Source organism: Neovison vison, chromosome 9 (assembly GCF_020171115.1).
Source record: "Neovison vison isolate M4711 chromosome 9, ASM_NN_V1, whole genome shotgun sequence".
In the NCBI taxonomy this organism is placed as follows: Eukaryota; Metazoa; Chordata; class Mammalia; order Carnivora; family Mustelidae; genus Neogale; species Neogale vison.
In genome coordinates, this window is record NC_058099.1 from 42,709,754 (window position 1) to 42,726,996 (window position 17,243).

The following is a 17,243-nucleotide window of genomic DNA, read 5'->3' on the forward strand; positions in this document are numbered from 1 at the left end:
TGGCATTCTGTTCTGCCCACTGTTGATCATTTGTTATTAATTCCAGGCTGTACTGTTAACTGTAGACACTCGTGTAAGCTGCTGGACCCACTAGGACACTTGAGATGCAAATACTTTCATTTGCTTAGTGCTCTGAGCCATAAAACTCTTCAAGGAGGAGGACCAAACCTTCTTTCCCTTTTATATTTCTTTATGCTGCTGATAATTGGATTTGTCTATGCACTGACAGGCTAAATTTAAAATTCAGGTTTGTTTGTTGTTTTTGTTTTTGTTTTTTAGGCCCAAGATTCAGTAGGAATGAGCAATCTCCTACTTCTACTCTTGTGTTTCCAGGGTCTAACACGGTACCCTGGAACCTTTGTAGGCAATCAGGAAATATTTGTAGAATGACTGAGAAAATACTTGTGCTGTTGGACAGTAGTATTAAAAAGCTCTGAGATGGTTTGGGATATAAAAGAGGCATTTGGAACACATTGCTGAAATCCCCTCTAGATGGGATGTATGTGTCCCCATGTGGCATATGGGAAGTGGAGGTGGGGGGTATGGAAGTAATTAAGCTAATACCAGGGGGAGAGAAGCATATGCATTGATTAGGGCAGTATGGACATCTTGAAATATTCAGCACACAGACCGATTTGCTCAGAGTCACTGTGCTGCCTTGACTTGTCCAGCTCCCTCATGTTCCTGCTCTGTGCCGTTCCTTGCTAAGGAAGGAGGTGGCATGTGGGGTTGTGCAAACTCCCTTGGCTCACCAGCACAGAAGGAAGAAGGCAGGGTTTCAGAACTCCCCCAACCATATAATAGGCACCTCAGGGGAATGGGAAGCTCTTAGGTTCCTATCTTTTTATACTTTCATTGACCGTCTGAGGCTTCTTTTGTTGCTAGGAAGAATTTCCCCAACTGCCAGTGCTCTGTGCTGAACATGTGATAGCAATAAAGATAAATAAATGCGGGCAAGGATACGTCCTCTTTGTCTTTCCCCTTCTGTTTCTGCTCCTTGATGCTTTGAACTCTGGGCACTTCAACTGTCTCTGGCAGCTGTGGTTACCACATAGAGTTGGTGACCAGAAATAACATCGCAGAGCCATGGTGTGTTACTTGAGAGTAAGGAAGCTTCTGGCAGTCTGCTTGGAAACTAGGACATCATAGATGGCTTTAGACTTTACTAGGAGGAAATCAGCGGATGCCGCCATATCCCCCTGGGTCACTGACGTTGCTGTCTTTTTCCAGACATTTCCTTAGCCATTCAGTGGGCTTGCAGAACATACTCACCTGGTCAGAATCCTCTGCTTCCGCTCTGCCCAACCTTTGCTCCATAGTACATAGTTCTAAGAGATCTAAAAAGGGGCACCGTATTTTTTTTTTTTTTCCGTGCATGGGAAATAAGTTGGAATGTGCTGAGTGAAAACAGTTTCTTTACTGCAGGACTTTTAATGTGCTAATGTACGTTATAAATCTCCAAGAAAGGAATATTTTGTTTAGTATGTAGTATTTCCTAATTTGAACCAGTATTTTTTTTTTTTTTTAAATGAAGCACCATTAGCATCTTTGGGGAAGTGTTAATCTATGTAAGTTAGAGTTGTCAAACATTTATTTGTATCAGAATTGCATGGGCCTTCTGTTCAAAATGCAAATTCTTTGTCCCTCCCCCTTAACAACCAAATCAGAATCTCTTAGATGAGACCTAAGAATCGGTACTCGTAATAAGCACCTGCCACTCTTTTGTTTATTTTAACTTTCCAGAATGCTTTTCATTCCCCCAGAAACAGTCTGTTTCTTACCTCTCTGGTTTTATCCATTTTGTTTCTCCTTCTGGAATCCCCCATCTTCTCTAGTGAGTTTTCCTGCATCCTTTATACCATGTCCTCTGTGAAGGCTTTCGCCCGTGAGACTATAAAGCCCCTTAAGGTGATGGAATGTATTTTATTCATTTGAATATTCCAGTCCTAAGTCCAGTCTTGCTGCCTTACAAGTTATTACATGGATGAGCAGACAGGTTGATGGATGGAAGGATGGAGGAAAAAATAATCTTTATAAAGTCCACCATGTCTGTAGTGCTGGTGATCGAAAGTTAAACAGAACCTCTGAATCCCTTCATCACCGTCCTCACTGTTCTGCACCTTCATAGAGTTCAATTTTCTCTGTTTAATTTTCCAGTGTGGAATGTTAAGGGTCAGTAAAAACCATCACCCTCCACCATTGCCCTAAAGGTCTTCATCAGCATCCTGCTCACCTCTGTCATTTGCCCTTGGATTATATTGTTGCCATCTTTTGAAAAAACTTATCTTTAGGAGCCACTTTCTCTGTTAGAATTCATTTCCTCTTCGTCTTCCTCCCCCTGATTCCAACCTACTTTTCTCTCTCTCTCTCTCTCTCTCTCTTTTTTTAATCTTTGTTCTCCCATGAGTCATTATCATGGAAATGATCAAGATGTCTGTCAGGATAAAGTAAAAGAAGAATTCTCTGCAAACAGCAGACCCCGGGTGGATGAGAAATGGGGAGTTCTGCTTAGCATTAGGGCTTTGAATCCCAGGCATATTTCTGTGTTCTTGCCTGGGCATTGAGAGTTGTTCAGACTTCACCTCCTCCCCACTGTGATCCAAGGAAGTGGGACCGGAAAACACTGACAGATGTGAAGGTTTCACCCTCAGTTAGGTATGAAAGCATATAAACAGCTGTTGATCTCTGCCATTGAAACACAGGGGGAACGAAAAGCTTTCATCTGTTCCTGGATCCTAGTTTAACTAGGATGCCCGTACTATTTTGAAGTCCAGCGTTCTCAGTTGGGAGCATACCAAACAGATGTGGCTCCCTTGTGAACCACAGTCTCCTCCACTCCCCCTTGATCCCCTTAAGCTTCCTTTGTGAAAAAGTCAACAGATGTCCCTGTGAAAGCTTCTAAAACCTCCTTCAGTGCAGAAGCAGAGGCCACCTCCTCTTGCAGTGTATCTCCTCAACCACTTGTAGAGATAACAGCAGGAAAATAGCTACATCGTTCTTTATTCTATGGCCTATCTAGTTAACAATAATTTTTATGTTCTAGCCCTCAGCTTCTCTGTTTTTCTGTTATATAATAGGACGTCATATCTTAGTTCTAACACTAAGAAAAAAATGAGTGGAAAACTTAGAGCTCCTCCAACTCATGTTTTTAAAAAGTCTCTGAACAGGAGGAATAAGAACATTTAAAAATTAATTACATGATCTCACCTACCTTTATGGTTTTAGAATAGTTGGGTGTCATGCAAGGAGAGAGCAGGGAAGGAAAGCAAGAAAGGCAGTGGGGGTGGGGGACTCATGTCTGTTGGGCTTGCTAAGTGCCACTGTTAATCTTTCTTAATTCTTACAGCAACTCAGTTAATTAAAATTTCATTTACCAGGAGGATGCTGACATTTAAGTAAGCTAAGGGGCTTTCCCAAGGTCATAGAGCTAGTAAGTCATTAGAAGTCAGAGTTTGGGTTCAAGAGTAGCAAAAAATCCATGCCCTTATTTCCCACTACCATTCATAGCATGAATTATTATTTGCAAATTTTCCTTCACGTGGCTAAAGATTTCTCCATCAGGAGGTTGCCATTAGGAGGTTTCTCCATTAGGAGGTTGCCTAGGATGGAGAAAATGTTACAAAACCTGACTTTGTTATAACTTTTAAGGAATTGATTCTTTTTTGGTTTTTGTTTTGTTTTGTTTTTGTTTGCTCCTGTTTAAAAAATCACCTACAAAATGCCTGAAGTGTATGTCCAGGCACTAGAAGTGTTTCCATGTTCCATTCTGAGATCAGGGAAGGGATGACTTAGCCTCTTGAAAACACTTTGTGAGCCCATAATGATCTATTACTATGGTTCATTGATTCTTTCATTTAATAAATGCTTGAAAAGCTCCTGCTCTGAAGCAGGCCCTGTTTTAGGCACTGAGAGAGCAAAGCAGAGTTCATGTCCTTGAGAAGCTTCCATAATGTCCAGAATGTCAAGTTGCTCTCTAGGTTTTTCCAAAATGGGTAGTTTGTTCAGTGATCAAGTGCATTGTGGAAATAGTTGCATCCCTTTGACTACCTTTCTCATGAGGCTACAGCTGAGTTTCATCCTCTGTCAAAATATTGTGGCAGTAAACATGAGATTATAAAACTGTCTGTGGGGAGAGCTCTTCAGACATGAGGTGTCAGGGAACTGGGTTTATAATTAGCCTTTAAATTTTATTTTTTTTTTCACTTTTTTTTATTATGCTCAGTTAGCCCCTGTATAGTAAGTACATCATTAGTTTTTTGGTTTTTTTTTAAGATTTTATTTTTTTGGCAGAAGGAGAGATCACAAGTAGGCAGAGAGGCAGGAGGGGGTGGAGGTGGGAAGCAGGCTCCCTGCTGAGCAGAGAGCCCCATGTGGGGCTCAGTCCTAGGACCCTGAGATCATGACCTGAGCAGAAGGCAGAGGCTTTAACCCACTGAGCCACCCAGGCACCCCACATCATTAGTTTTTGATGTAGTGTTCAGTGATTCATTAGTTGCATATAACACCCACTACTTATCACGTCACGTGCCCTCCTTAATGCCCATCACCTAGTGACCTCATCCCCCCACCCCTCTCCCCTCTAAAACCTTCTGTTTGTTTCCGGGAGTCCATTGTCTATCATGATTCGTCTCCTCTCCAGTTTCTCCTCCTTCAGTTTTCTCTCCCTTCCCCTATGGTTCTCTGTGCTATTCCTTCTCTTCCACATATGAGTGAAACCATACGATAATGGTGGTTCTCTGCTTGACTTATTTGACTTAGCACAATCCCCTCAAGTTCCATCCATGTCACTGCAAATGGTAGATATTCATTCTTTCTGATGGCTGAGTAATACTCTTTGTATATATGAAACACGTCTTTTTTAGCCATTCATCTGCTGAAGGGGCTCTTCATTCCTTCCACAGTTTTAGCCTTTAGACTTAAACTATTTTTTTTTTATTGTAGGTCTTCCTCATTTTTTGGTTTTGATATAAATCTGTGTAACACCGGTAAGACAGCGTGTACATCAGCAAAATGTATTTACCTGTGGTCAGGCTAACATTGGCCTTGCAGACGGAGACCTGAATTGATGCAAGGAGTTCTGCCCTCACAGGGTCTTCTGTGATGTTGGTAAAAGCATAACTGAGAACTGTAATTCGATTTTACAGGACTGTTGTAAGGATTAAAGGAGGCCCTGAGAGTAGAAACACCCAGCCCTGAGCCCTGATCATCTCTAAGTGGTGCTGAGAAACAAATGAGCTTATTGCTTTTCTCTCTCTGCATACTCTTCTGCATAACTATCAATGCAAACTCATGGTGACCACTGGCAATTTCTGAATAGTATCCCTAGAACAATAAAATGCATTGTAAAAGACTCAATAAGATTTTTAAAAGTTAGCAGTCTTCACTGCTGAATTGCTCTGTCTTAGGGTTGTAATCTCTCCATAGGTTGTCATCTCTCAAAGACTTTAGGAAATTTCAATGTTTTTTTAAGGAGCTAGAGCAAATCCTGGTTTGGGGCATGAACACCCAACTATTCAGGGAGAAAGCCATTTGGTGGGGTCTTCTCACTTGGTTTTCAGAAGATTGAGTCCTGAACCTGCCAATGTCCAGTGTTAAAGCAGCCAGCCTCAGTAGAGGGTAGGTACAGATTGGTGGAGAAGAGGGGAGATAGCCTACCAGCCACATCTGGGACAAACTACTCAGTGAAATCAATGGTGGGCAAGGTTATTTCAATTTGATCTCTTAAGAGGATGGGGAAGGTGTTCTCAGGCAGCTTAGGGCCAGGAATGGAGCTCCCAAGAGAACCTTGTGAGCTAGCAAGATTTCCCAGGGCTTTTGAAAACACGATTTGCCTTTGGGATCTAAGAGACTATTAGGCTTTCTAAGAATTTACTAGTTGGGAGGGCCTAATAATAAAGCTGCCGTCTTTTGGACAGGTACTACCCTAAATACTTTACCTATATTGTGTCATGTAAAATGTAAAACGGTCCCTCTAAGGCACATAGTATGATTTTAGTTTCACAGATGAAAAAGATTAAGGAACTCGGCCAGGTTCACACAGGCAGGACTGGGATTCAGACCCACGGAGGCCCAACTCCTCAGCCATGGTCTCAGCTTCTCAGACAACCTGTATCTGTCTTACCCCAGAATAAACACCAGCCTCGATTTACCTCTGTCTGTTTCATCAGATGTTAAATCCTCTCTGGGAAGAGTCGGAAGACAAACCCAGCAGTCACAGTGAGGGGTATGAAAATAGACAGGGCCCTGCATCTGATAGGAGTTATACTGGATCCTTAGGATGGGAACTCCCAAGGTTCTGCTTTTTATGTTTTTTTAAAGATTTTATTTATTTATTTGAGAGAGAGAGAATGAGCGGGAGGAAGATCAGAGGGAGAGGAACAAGCAGGCTCTGCGTTGAGCCTGAAGCCTGAGGTTTAGCTTGTTCCTAGGACCCTGAGATCACAACCTGAGCTGAAATCAAGAGTTGGACGCTTAACCCTCTGGGCCACCCAAGTGGCCTTGGTCCTGCTCTTTTTAAGAACTTGCCTCCTCTGGGGTGCCTGGGGCCCAAGTTTGTTCAGTTGTAAATTCATAGCAAACATGCAGATACAGCTGAATCCACGCCTCCACACCCCCACTGGCTACTGGAGAATTGACGGTCTATGGTGATGGTCACAATTCCCTGCCTTGTTAACCCAGTACTGCAGTGACTTGGTGGCTCTGTTAATGAGGACCGTGTTGAATAACTACCCCCACTCAGCAGATCCCAAGAGATGCCTCTGAAAAATGGTGAGTGCCTCTTTGTGATAAGAAGCAAGGAAGAAGGGAAGTAGATACAGGGAGCTCAGAAGACCTAGAGACTGCCCTGTGAGGGAAGGCTCATTATCTGCTATCCCAACCTGCACTGAGTTCTCCATTACCTATGCTATGTAATTTTAATGGGCCAGATCTCAGGTGACAAGTTGTTACATCTCAGCATCAGCTGGGAAGGCAAAAGGGTTATGTGATATTCAGTGGAAAACAGAGATGAAAAACAAAAGCTGTCATGCGGTGGGGGTGAGGCCCCTGCTGCTTTAACTTGGGTAGCGAGCGTGGCGTCCTTCCTTAGCCAGCGAAGGCTGCGCTGCGGCGGTCAGTGCTGCACGGAGACGCGGGCCGGCTCAGAGCCATACTGTAGGGATGTGCACGTACATCTGCAAGTACAGCGGGATGGACAACAGTGACTTAACCAGAACTCTTGCCCGGAATAGAGTATGGAGTTGGAAGGAACAGTGGTACAAGCCACTTGGAGGGAAGGCAAGACCCCTAAGCCTGTACTGGAATTCCCCCCTGACCTCTACAGAGAGTGGGTTTGTTTATCTGAGCAGGGCTCGTCAGCAGAGCCCTGATTCCACAGGTCTTCCCTTTCTGCCCTACTGGCCAGTGGTATGCCTTCCTATAGATAGGGTATACATACTTAAATAATGTCATTTTGAAGAGAGATCCAATTACGGGCCTGCCGTAGAGCTCCATGTGTAGAGAGTGATTTGTTTCCTTTAAAATATCTTGTAGCCATCTGCAGACAGGACCTGTCTGTCATTTTAGCTTTAGTAACTCATGCTAAATGCGTTATCTAAGTGATAATCCTGTCCATTTTCTTTCACATAATCTGCTTTAACATGAAATCTTCTCATAAATGGATGCCCTGGGAAAATGAACCAGTCTGGAGCGGGAAGTTGGGGGACAGCAGTAAAAAGGAACCAAAGCATTAGTGTCTGTCAGCTGTGAATTTGAATCCCAGTAATCAACTTTTACTGGCAAATTTTCAGTCTCTCTAAACTTGTTTCTCCGTCTGTAAAATGCGTGTAACAGTAGCTACGTCATGGGATCATTGAGGGTATTCAATAAATGCTACGTGTCAACCCCTCAGCTCAGTGCTGGATAAACTTTACATGTTCCCTCGCTCAGCATCACACAGTATCTGGTGAAATAGACGCGCCAGGTGAATTGAGGTGAAAAAGGGAAGAACCTCAGATAAAAATCCACTAATTATACCAAACATTCGACATTGGGGTTGATCGTTCAGGTTCCCTTCCTCTTTTACTATGTCTCATGGAACCAGTGGAAGAAAAGGTAAACTTGCATGGGATGAGATTAACCTTGCTTGACCTTGGCTACCAGGAGCAGGACCAGGTCCACAGCAGGACTACAGAAGATGCTTCACAGGCATAGCCTGCGTGGCCTGCACCAAGCCCATTCCACCTTCTTGTTTCTGCCCCACGGTACGGCGTTCGGCAGAACACTCTGCACTGAGTGGACAACTGCAGAGCTAACGACCGCGGGGCAAGTGGAGATTGACTGACCGATGCCATGTAGTTCCTATTGCTGATCATAGGTCTTCCTAAAAAAACAGGAAGGAGTGGAATTTTTGGTCACTTGGCTCACATTTTCATTTCTTGGACCAAGTTCAATATTTAAAGGAAGCTTGTCCAAGAAGCCTTTTGTGATGCGAATACCTCTTTGGTGGTGTGTCTTGTTGACTCTCAGGGCATGCCTCTGGAAGGGAAAGTGTGTGTCTTCACGGAGAGATGAAATGAACTGTTAGCATTCTCATAGGGAAAAGAGAACCCGTTCTTCAAAGAAGCAGTAGGTTTTCGGGGTTTCTCAGCCCAGGATCCCGAGAGTGGAGAACCAGGACGGTTTAAGGGAGGAGCCCAGCCAAAGGAGTATTTGTTTTGTTGCTTACCCCCGGAATCCTGTCATCCGGGAAACTGCCAGCAGTGACAGGCTGAAGTGAGGGAGCCCTGATGCTGGGCATGGCAGCAAAGCAGAGCCTCAGCATCCGGGGACGACCGAGCGTCCCTTGTCGGTGACTTCCTTTAACATCACCTTGGTTGCTGGGCCCAGCCAGGGAGCCCTACCGTGCACCCCATAAGGAGCAGCGGGAAGGAAGTTGTCGAATGCTGGGAATTTACCTGGTATGGCCCCTCATCAGATATAAACCATCCATATTTTGCCATCCCAGAGTAGGGAAGAAAAAGCTATAGCTGAGGACATCTGTCTCTGAAGAGAAATGTGAGCAAATATATGTTACTGACATATACCAAGATCCCTAGGGAACTCTCTGTGGGCAGGAGCTGTGTGTTTTGATGGCTTTATTTCTGTTTTCCAAAAGGACCATAGAACGAATGGCCCATCATCACATCAGTTCAGGTTCAAATCCCTTCTTCGCTTTATGGGCTCTGCCCTGAACTTCTCTGAGCCTGTTTCCTCGTCTGGAAAATGGGGGGTAGTAATGATGATACCTGCTTAGTAAGGTTATGAACTAATATAAGGTTATGAATTAAGTGTCACAGTGCGTATGAAGCTCTTTATGAGTTCCCGGCAGAGAGTTAAGTGCTGAATAAATTTGAGCTTTATTTCCTTTTTGCAGTGATATGAAAAGGGGAGACTTGTGATTTATTGCAGCTCTAATGCCTGATTCTAGAGGAGAATGTCTCTTATAGCATTCTCTGCACACTTCTTTTCCAACTGAACTTAAAAATTAAGAAAAGTTACTGACCCTATCATAATTACAGTAGTGATCTTGGACAAAAATAATTTCCATATCCATTAGAGTCCCAATTAAGAATCAAAACTTGAACACCAGCTGAAAGCAGTAGATTCCATTTTTTCGGCAGGGTAATCAAGTTCTAAAGTTTAAAATACAGTAGTAGTCAGGGCATCTGGGTGGCTCTGTCAGTTAGGTGTCTGCCTTCCGCTTGGGTCATGATCCCAGTGTCTTGGGATCCAGCCCCGCATCAGACTCCCTGCTGAGCACGGAGCCTGCTTCTCACTCTACCTCTGCCTGCTGCTCTGCCTGCTTGTGCTTTCTCTCCATCTCTCTGTCAAATAAAAAAATAAAATCTTTTAAATAATAAATAAATAATAAATAAAATAAAAGAAAATAAAACACAGTAGTAGTCATATTAATGAACATGTATGACCTATTCTGGGCCAAACACCATGCTTCGTTCTTTCTGGATATTTTTTTCTAATCCTCACAGAAGTTCTGGTTGACCATTGTTATTATCCCTATTTTAAATGAGGAACCTGAGATGACTTTCTCTTCCCAGAGTATGGGCAGAGCTGGAAAGTCAAACTGGGATGGTGTAGAGAGCAGGTAATAACAAAAGGTTTGAGCCACTCTGACCCTAGGGTTGGACAAAAGGAGGGGAAAGGATTTCGGGTGCCTGGGAGCCAGGGTGCTCAGCAGGAGCTGGGTGCACAGAGCAAAGACCTGGTCCATAGGCCCTAGAGCCAAGAACATGAGTCCAAAAGAGAGAGGGTGGAGAAAAGTGCCTGGGTGTCTGTTACCCTCCTCTTCTCTCCAGCCAGTGCTCCCCCTGGTCTTTGGCATAGAAGCCTGGGGACTCTGTGTCTGAAAGGGTGAGGAATGGATCTGAGAACAAATAGTTCAGCAAGTGACTGGCTTATGGAAAAACCAGATAAATAAAAAATAAATGTATGATATAGTTTTAGGCAGTGATAACTTCTGGGAAGACCACTGAAGTTGGAACAGGGATTTGGGATGCTGCAAGATTTGAGATAGATGTAGAGTGGTGGTTCTCAATTTTTGCCTTTTTGTTTGTTTGTTTCAGAACACTTTCATACTTTGAAAAATTATCAAAGATTTCAAAAGCCCCTTTTGTTTACATGGGTTCTATTTATGAATAATTACCATATTAGATATTACAAGTAGGAAAGTTTACAAATATTTATTCATTGAAAAAAATAATAAACATCACATATGAACATATATAACATTTTTCATGAGAAGTAATGGTTTCCCAAAACAAAAAAATAGAGTAGGAAGAGTGGCATTGTGTTATTTTTTTAAAATCTCTTTAGTATCTCTTTAGAAGACAATTAGACTCTCCTGTCTGCTTCCACATTTTGATGTATTGTGATATGTTGTTTCGTTCAAGTCTAGGATCTAGGGTCAAGTCTAGGGTCACAGTAAATAGCTGAAAGATGATGACTGTGCATAACCCTGACAGCATCCCCACGAAAGAACCCCAGGGCTCCATACAATGCTTTGAAAACCACTGATACACATAAAGCGATGAGGAGCCCTGTCCTTTGCACCTACTAGGTATTTGACATTTGGGTTGAATGAACACAAATGAAAAATGCACTGAGGATTTGCTGTCCCGTGTGACAGTGGTGACATTGGGGACATCATGTCACCAGTTAGGCAACACTGTTCGGGCCCCATTCATCAGTAGGACATAAACTCTGTGATATTTATCCAGCAGTGATGATGGCCTCTGAGTTCATAGTTCTCCCTATGTGTTCTCCCTCTGTGTTCATGGTTAACATCAGCTCTCACTCACAGACTTTTGTAGGACCATCAAAAGAAAGACGCTAATTACTCTCTTGAAAAAAACGAACCCTCTGATTTCTTTAGCACTGTGTTCACACCAACCTAAAGAGTTACTTCAAGTTAGACACTTAATTGGTGGTTCTTGATGTGCATCTAGGCAGCATTTTAACACTTGAATGGAATTGCTATGAAATAACTATTGTGCTCTACAATAAAGAGTGGTAGGCCACCACCAGTTACTCACCTTGCAAATGCTAAGCAGCAGATAATCAAGTTCAGGGTGATGTTCTGTCTGAATCAGAGAGGTCACGAATTTCTTCTCACCATCTACTGGTATATAGTTTTAACAGAATGGCAGGATTAGCTGGGACCTAAGTAATACTTGTAAGCTGTTATGGGAAAGAAATTGGATGAATGATCTAGAAGTATTTGCTCTTTTGTATTATGTGTTACCTGCTCTCTCCATCAGCACAGATCATTAAATTCAGCATTAACCGAGCCCCATGACAAACGATACCGTGCTGGAAACAACCATTAGTCCGCTTTAGATAGACAAGACCATACTGCTTCCAACCTGCAAGTGGACAGATAGAAGAAGATTCTGTGGGTAGAATAGTTTTTAAGTGGGGTTTTTAAAAATATCTTATGCCAGGGGTGCATGGGCGGTATAGTCGGGTTAAGCATCTGACTCTTGGTTTCAGCTCAGGTCGTGATCTCAGGGTCATGAGATGGAGCGCCACAGGGGGCTCCACGCTCAGGGCTTGAGATTCTCCTCTCCCTCTCGCTCTGCCCCTACCGCTGCTCTGATGCGCACGCACTCTCTTGCCCTCTAATATAAATACGTAAATCTTCAGAAAAATATCTTATGCCAAATGAAATGTGTTTTATTGCTTTGTCAGAGGCACAGTTCCCATCTGGCTTTCTGAGTGGATTATATCATTATCTAGCTTTGGTTTCATGCTGTGGCTCTAATAACATGTGTACCGTTTACTGAGCACCTACAATAGGTTAAGTGCTTTACAAAGTTCACTTGCTTTGAATAACCTTTTTAGAGAGGTATTTTTTGCTTGTTTTCCAAATAAGGAAAGCATCTCAGGGAGGCACATGGCCACACAGCCTGTTAAGGCTTGCAGCAGTTCTTTTTGACTCCTCGGTGTTTTTTCACAGTGATATGCACATTCTAGACATGTGCTTTCATGCCTCGCATAAACTCACAGACATATAGATATTCAAAGACTGAGTGGGAGAGGAAAACAATGAAAGGACAATTCGAAGATGCAAAACGTTCGATTTCTCTGTGACACCAAAGTATGAGGCCCTTGCAGAAGAAATCCTACCTGGATGAAATACGGTATCTCAAGCCATAGCCTTGAATGCTGGGATTTTGACACAGGGTCACTTGCAACTTGGGACATTGATGTTGGTGGGACAGAGCTTCCATTAATTAATAAGGTGAGACAGGTGGTTCAGGGGTTTTCATTGTGTGGTGAAGGTTGATTGTGTGTGTGTGTGTGTGTGTGTGTGTGTGTGTAAAATGATTAAAAGTCTCACTGGTTAGGAAGAAGGGGATAAAAAATAAAAGAATATAAGGGTATGCCAGCTTGCTACATTCAGTGCCCTGTGGTTTCATGCCAGATCACTGAGCAGACCAACATAGTACAGTCTCCAATTTTCAGGACCATGTGTACAACCCCCGGTCCCTCCCTCTGCCTCCCGTTTTTTGCTCCGTGGTTGGTTAACCCTATTTCCTCTGCTGTAATGCTAGAAGACCTAGGTCATGAGGTTGCTATGAGGTCTTAGGATAACGCATAGGTTTGGCATGTAGAAAACGGGCAATAAATATCAATTACCGTGGTTCCCAATAATATTGCCGATACTGCATCTCTGCAAAGTCATTACTGGGTCTCTCTCCTGTAGGAGAAGCTGCACATCCCAGTTCATGATAGAGGCTCCCAGAAATAAAAACCCTAGATGCCGCAATCCCCCCAATAGCCAGGGTCAGAGGCAGGTTGCTGGACCTCCCACAGAGGTGGACTGTTCAGCGTGGTTTCTCCGTCACCCCTTAGACGGTGGACCCTTCGGGGCCTGTGAAATTTTTTTAGCCCGAAAACACGTTGACTGTTAGGGCAGCCCTGGAATCTGGCTGCCTTTATCAGTCTGTGATGATTCATGGGGCGGACTGGCTGAGCTGTTCTTCCAGGTGGCCCAGTTGTGTTGTTCCCCCTCCCCCACCCCTGCACCAGCTCCCCAGCCTCCCCTCTGACAACGTGAGGTCCATGGAGGCACTCTGTCAGCTCCGGAGAAAGACAACCAAAAGCAGAGCTCACATGTTTCAGATATAGTAGTGTAGCCTTTTCCAAGATGGTTTGAAAGGGGATGCTGTCAAAGTGAACCTTTTAAAACATGTAATCGATCTGTAAGGATAAGTTTCTGGAAAAAGCTAGGTTTCAGAACTAGGTTCAGAGCTACTAATTCAGCAGCTACTTATTAAGCCCTCCACATTCCAAGTACTGTATTCATCCGTGGGACACAAAGACTGGTCTACCCAGTCCTTGTGGCTGCCTCTCACGGGCTCCTCCACACCCCTGAAAGCCCTGTGTTCCCATCATTGGAGCATTTAACCCACCAGAGACTTTGATTTTCTTCCCAGGTTTTAGTGGCAGGCTGGTCTCTTCTAACCTCATTTATTAGGCCAGCTCCTCATCCCACATTCCAAGACCAGGAAGTGAATTCTTGCTTGGAGCTCTGCCTGGTACCTTAGTCACTTAGGAGTGGCATCCCACCTTGTCTGCCCAGTTGTGCCCATATTGGAGTCACTTATGGTATCCACTGGTAACAGGGTCTGCACTACTGGATGCCAGCTCCTTCCATGCTGACCACTGGCCAGCTCGGTTCCTCTGCCAGCCCCCTGTCCTCTTGAGTTTACCCCAAGCATCTTCCTCATCCTCATTGGTTTGTCAGGGGTCCTAAACCTTCTGCCACTGACGAGGTCCTCCTACCACCAACTTAGTAGAAGCTCGGGAGCCATTTACAACCTCAGGCTGGGCACTGTGCTTTGAGCAGGGAGCAAGTGAGGGCTCCCAGGCTGGGCAGGAATGGGGCTCTGAGTCAAGGTCCCCTGTAGCTGATCGTGCCCTGACTTGACTGCTCAGGCTTTTTCTGAGGGTAATGTTCTGCTCCTCTGGCCAGACTGAAGTGTGGTCAAAAGCCGAGGGACTAACAGGTGGTACAGCCCCCTTGCTCACAAGAATTCTCAGTGCCCTCAACTATCATGTAGTTACTGCTACTGCTGTCTGTGCTTCCAACAGATAAAGCGGCTTGCATCACAGTGTCCTAATGACATTGCAGTGAAATAAGAAAAGAAAAAATGCATCTGACACTTTGCATGGGAGGGCCTTATCAAGCTGTTCCATGCATTGGTCCAGCCATCCATCTCCGTAATTTAAGAAATAGCACCATGATTTCTGTTCTCCTGTAGCGTCTAGATGTTTTTGTTTTCAGTAGGATTTAGCAAAGTCATTATCCCATGCTTTACGAAGAAGGCTTCAGTCTAAAAATACTTTAGTACATTGTTTTAAGTGACATTAGAAAAAAAAAAAAAAGCTGAAGTCTTTTTTCCTTGGAGAATAAGCAGTTTCAGATCTAAGGCCGATGTTTCCCTAAGGATGATTCTCACTCTATCGCATAGACTCATAAATAATGAGTCTAACAAATTGTCTAACAAATGTGGGATGCATCAGTGAATTTCAGAAGGAAGGGCTCTTGTGACAGTGTGATGCAGATTGTAGTAGCTGAAGGGGGATTTTTTTTTTAAATCAGAAATGACTCTATTTTTTCCCCCATCAAATGGATCATAGTCATCAATGATTAATAGATAAATAGATCTCATATAAATAACTAAATGAATTTGGTAAGAGAGCCACAGCCCCCTAACTGACTCATGTCCAATAAAATTATTATTTTTAAAAAAATTTTAATTATTTGACACAGAGAGAGAAATCACAAGTAGGCAGAGAAGCAGGCAGAGAGAGAGGGGGAAGCAGGCTCTCTGCTGAGCAGAGAGCCTGATGTGGGACTCGATCGATCCCAGGATGCTGCACTGAGCCACCCAGGCACCCTCATGTCCAATAAAATAAGACAGTTTTCCCATGGCCATCAGCAGGGGCTTGAAACTCATCAAAAAGGAGTAAAGTTAACGAATAACTTCCTATATTTTTTCCTATAGTAGTCTTTGGTATTCTTGGAGATCTTACTACCAAGGGGGCGGCACAACTCTTTAGCTCATTCGTCACATAGCAGATAGTTGTTTTATTAAAAATCGCAAATCAGATCATGTTCATTCTATGGCTAAGAAGCTCCAGTATCGAAGGGAAATCCTCCTACAGTGTTGGTGGGAATGCAAGCTGGCTCAGCCAGTCTGGAAAACAGCATGGAGGTTCCTCAAAAAGTTGAAAATAGAGCTGCCCTACAACCCAGAAATCGCACTACTGGGTATTTACCCTAAAGATACAAATGTAGTGATCCAAAGGGCCATGTGCACCCAAATGTTTATAATAGCAGTGTCCACAATAGCCAAACTATGGAAAGAACCTAGATATCCATCAACAGAAGAATGGATAAAGAAGGTGTTTTATATATACACACACACACGCATATACATACATATAATGGAATACTATGCAGCCATCAAAAATGAAACCTTGCCATTTGCAATAATGTGGATGGAATTAGAGGGTATTATGCTAAGTGAAATAAATCAACCAGAGAAAGACAATTATCATATGCTCTCGCTGATATGTGGAATTTGAGAAACAAGGCAGAGGATCATCAGGGAAGAGAGGAAGAAATGAAATGGGATGAAACTAGAGATGGAGACAAATCATAAGAGACTCTTAATCTCAGGAAACAAACTGAGGGCTGCTGGAGTGGAAGGGGCTAGAAGGGGATGGGGTGGTTGGGTGATGGACACTGGGGAGGAGGGTATGTGCTAATGTGAGCTCTGTAAATTGTGTAAGACTAATGAATCACTGACAGTACCGCCAAAACAAGCAATACATTTTTACAAATTATATGTTCATTTAAAAAAAAAAGCTTCAGTATCTTGCCACTACAACCAGAAAAAAGTTCTTACTCCTTCCCTTGGCCTGCTGCATCCTTTGTAAACTGGCCCTTAGCTACTCCAACCTCCTCTTGCACCATTTCCCCCTGCCCACCAGACTTCAGGTGTTCCTGGAGCTTCTCAACCCCGCTGCCACCCCTGCTAGTTCTTCCTCCCCCTCCCCACCTCCAAGCCTTTGCACTTGCTGTTTCTCATGTCCAGGACCCTCCGCCTAGATTTTTGTGTAGCTGACTCTTTGTCATTCAGGTCTCAGCTCAAATTTCCCCTCCTTGGAGAGATTTCTCTAAATACTCCACATAATATGACCTAGGTTCCTTCTGTTTGTCTCTAGTAGACCATCCCATCCAATTTTCTTACTACCATTTTCATTCTGAAATTATCTTATTTATTTATATTAATTAATAGGGATAAGAGAACCAGTAGTTCCTTACTAAAAATCAAATAAGAGGTGAAAATCACCATCATAAATCTGAAAAATTACCTTTTTCCATGCACATGATTGCCTGAAAGAAGGTGTCTATTTCAACACATATTTACTCACTATGTGCCCTGTACAGTAGTAACTTTGGGAGGCCATTCTTATTTAAGGCCATTCTTCTCTGAGAAGAACCCTTTAGTGAGATTGAGAATCTTGGAGGATTTGAGAGCAGGGGGTGCTGGAAGTTTGGGTGAGTTGATTTTGAGGTGCCTGTGAGACTATGAACCAGTCTAGTGGCTATCCAGGTCTGGGAATCGGAAACCAGGTGGGCCATGCAAAGGGCGTTGAAGTCATAGGTGTGGCTTCACCTAATTAGAGAGTTT

At 43.5% G+C, this 17,243-nt stretch overlaps 1 protein-coding gene across 3 annotated transcripts in view; it reads left to right on the forward strand.

Moving 5' to 3' along the window:
• The window catches only part of MOB3B (MOB kinase activator 3B), a 202,887-nt gene that overhangs the window by 75,751 nt on the left and 109,893 nt on the right, over positions 1-17,243 (forward strand). The window lies entirely within an intron of this gene.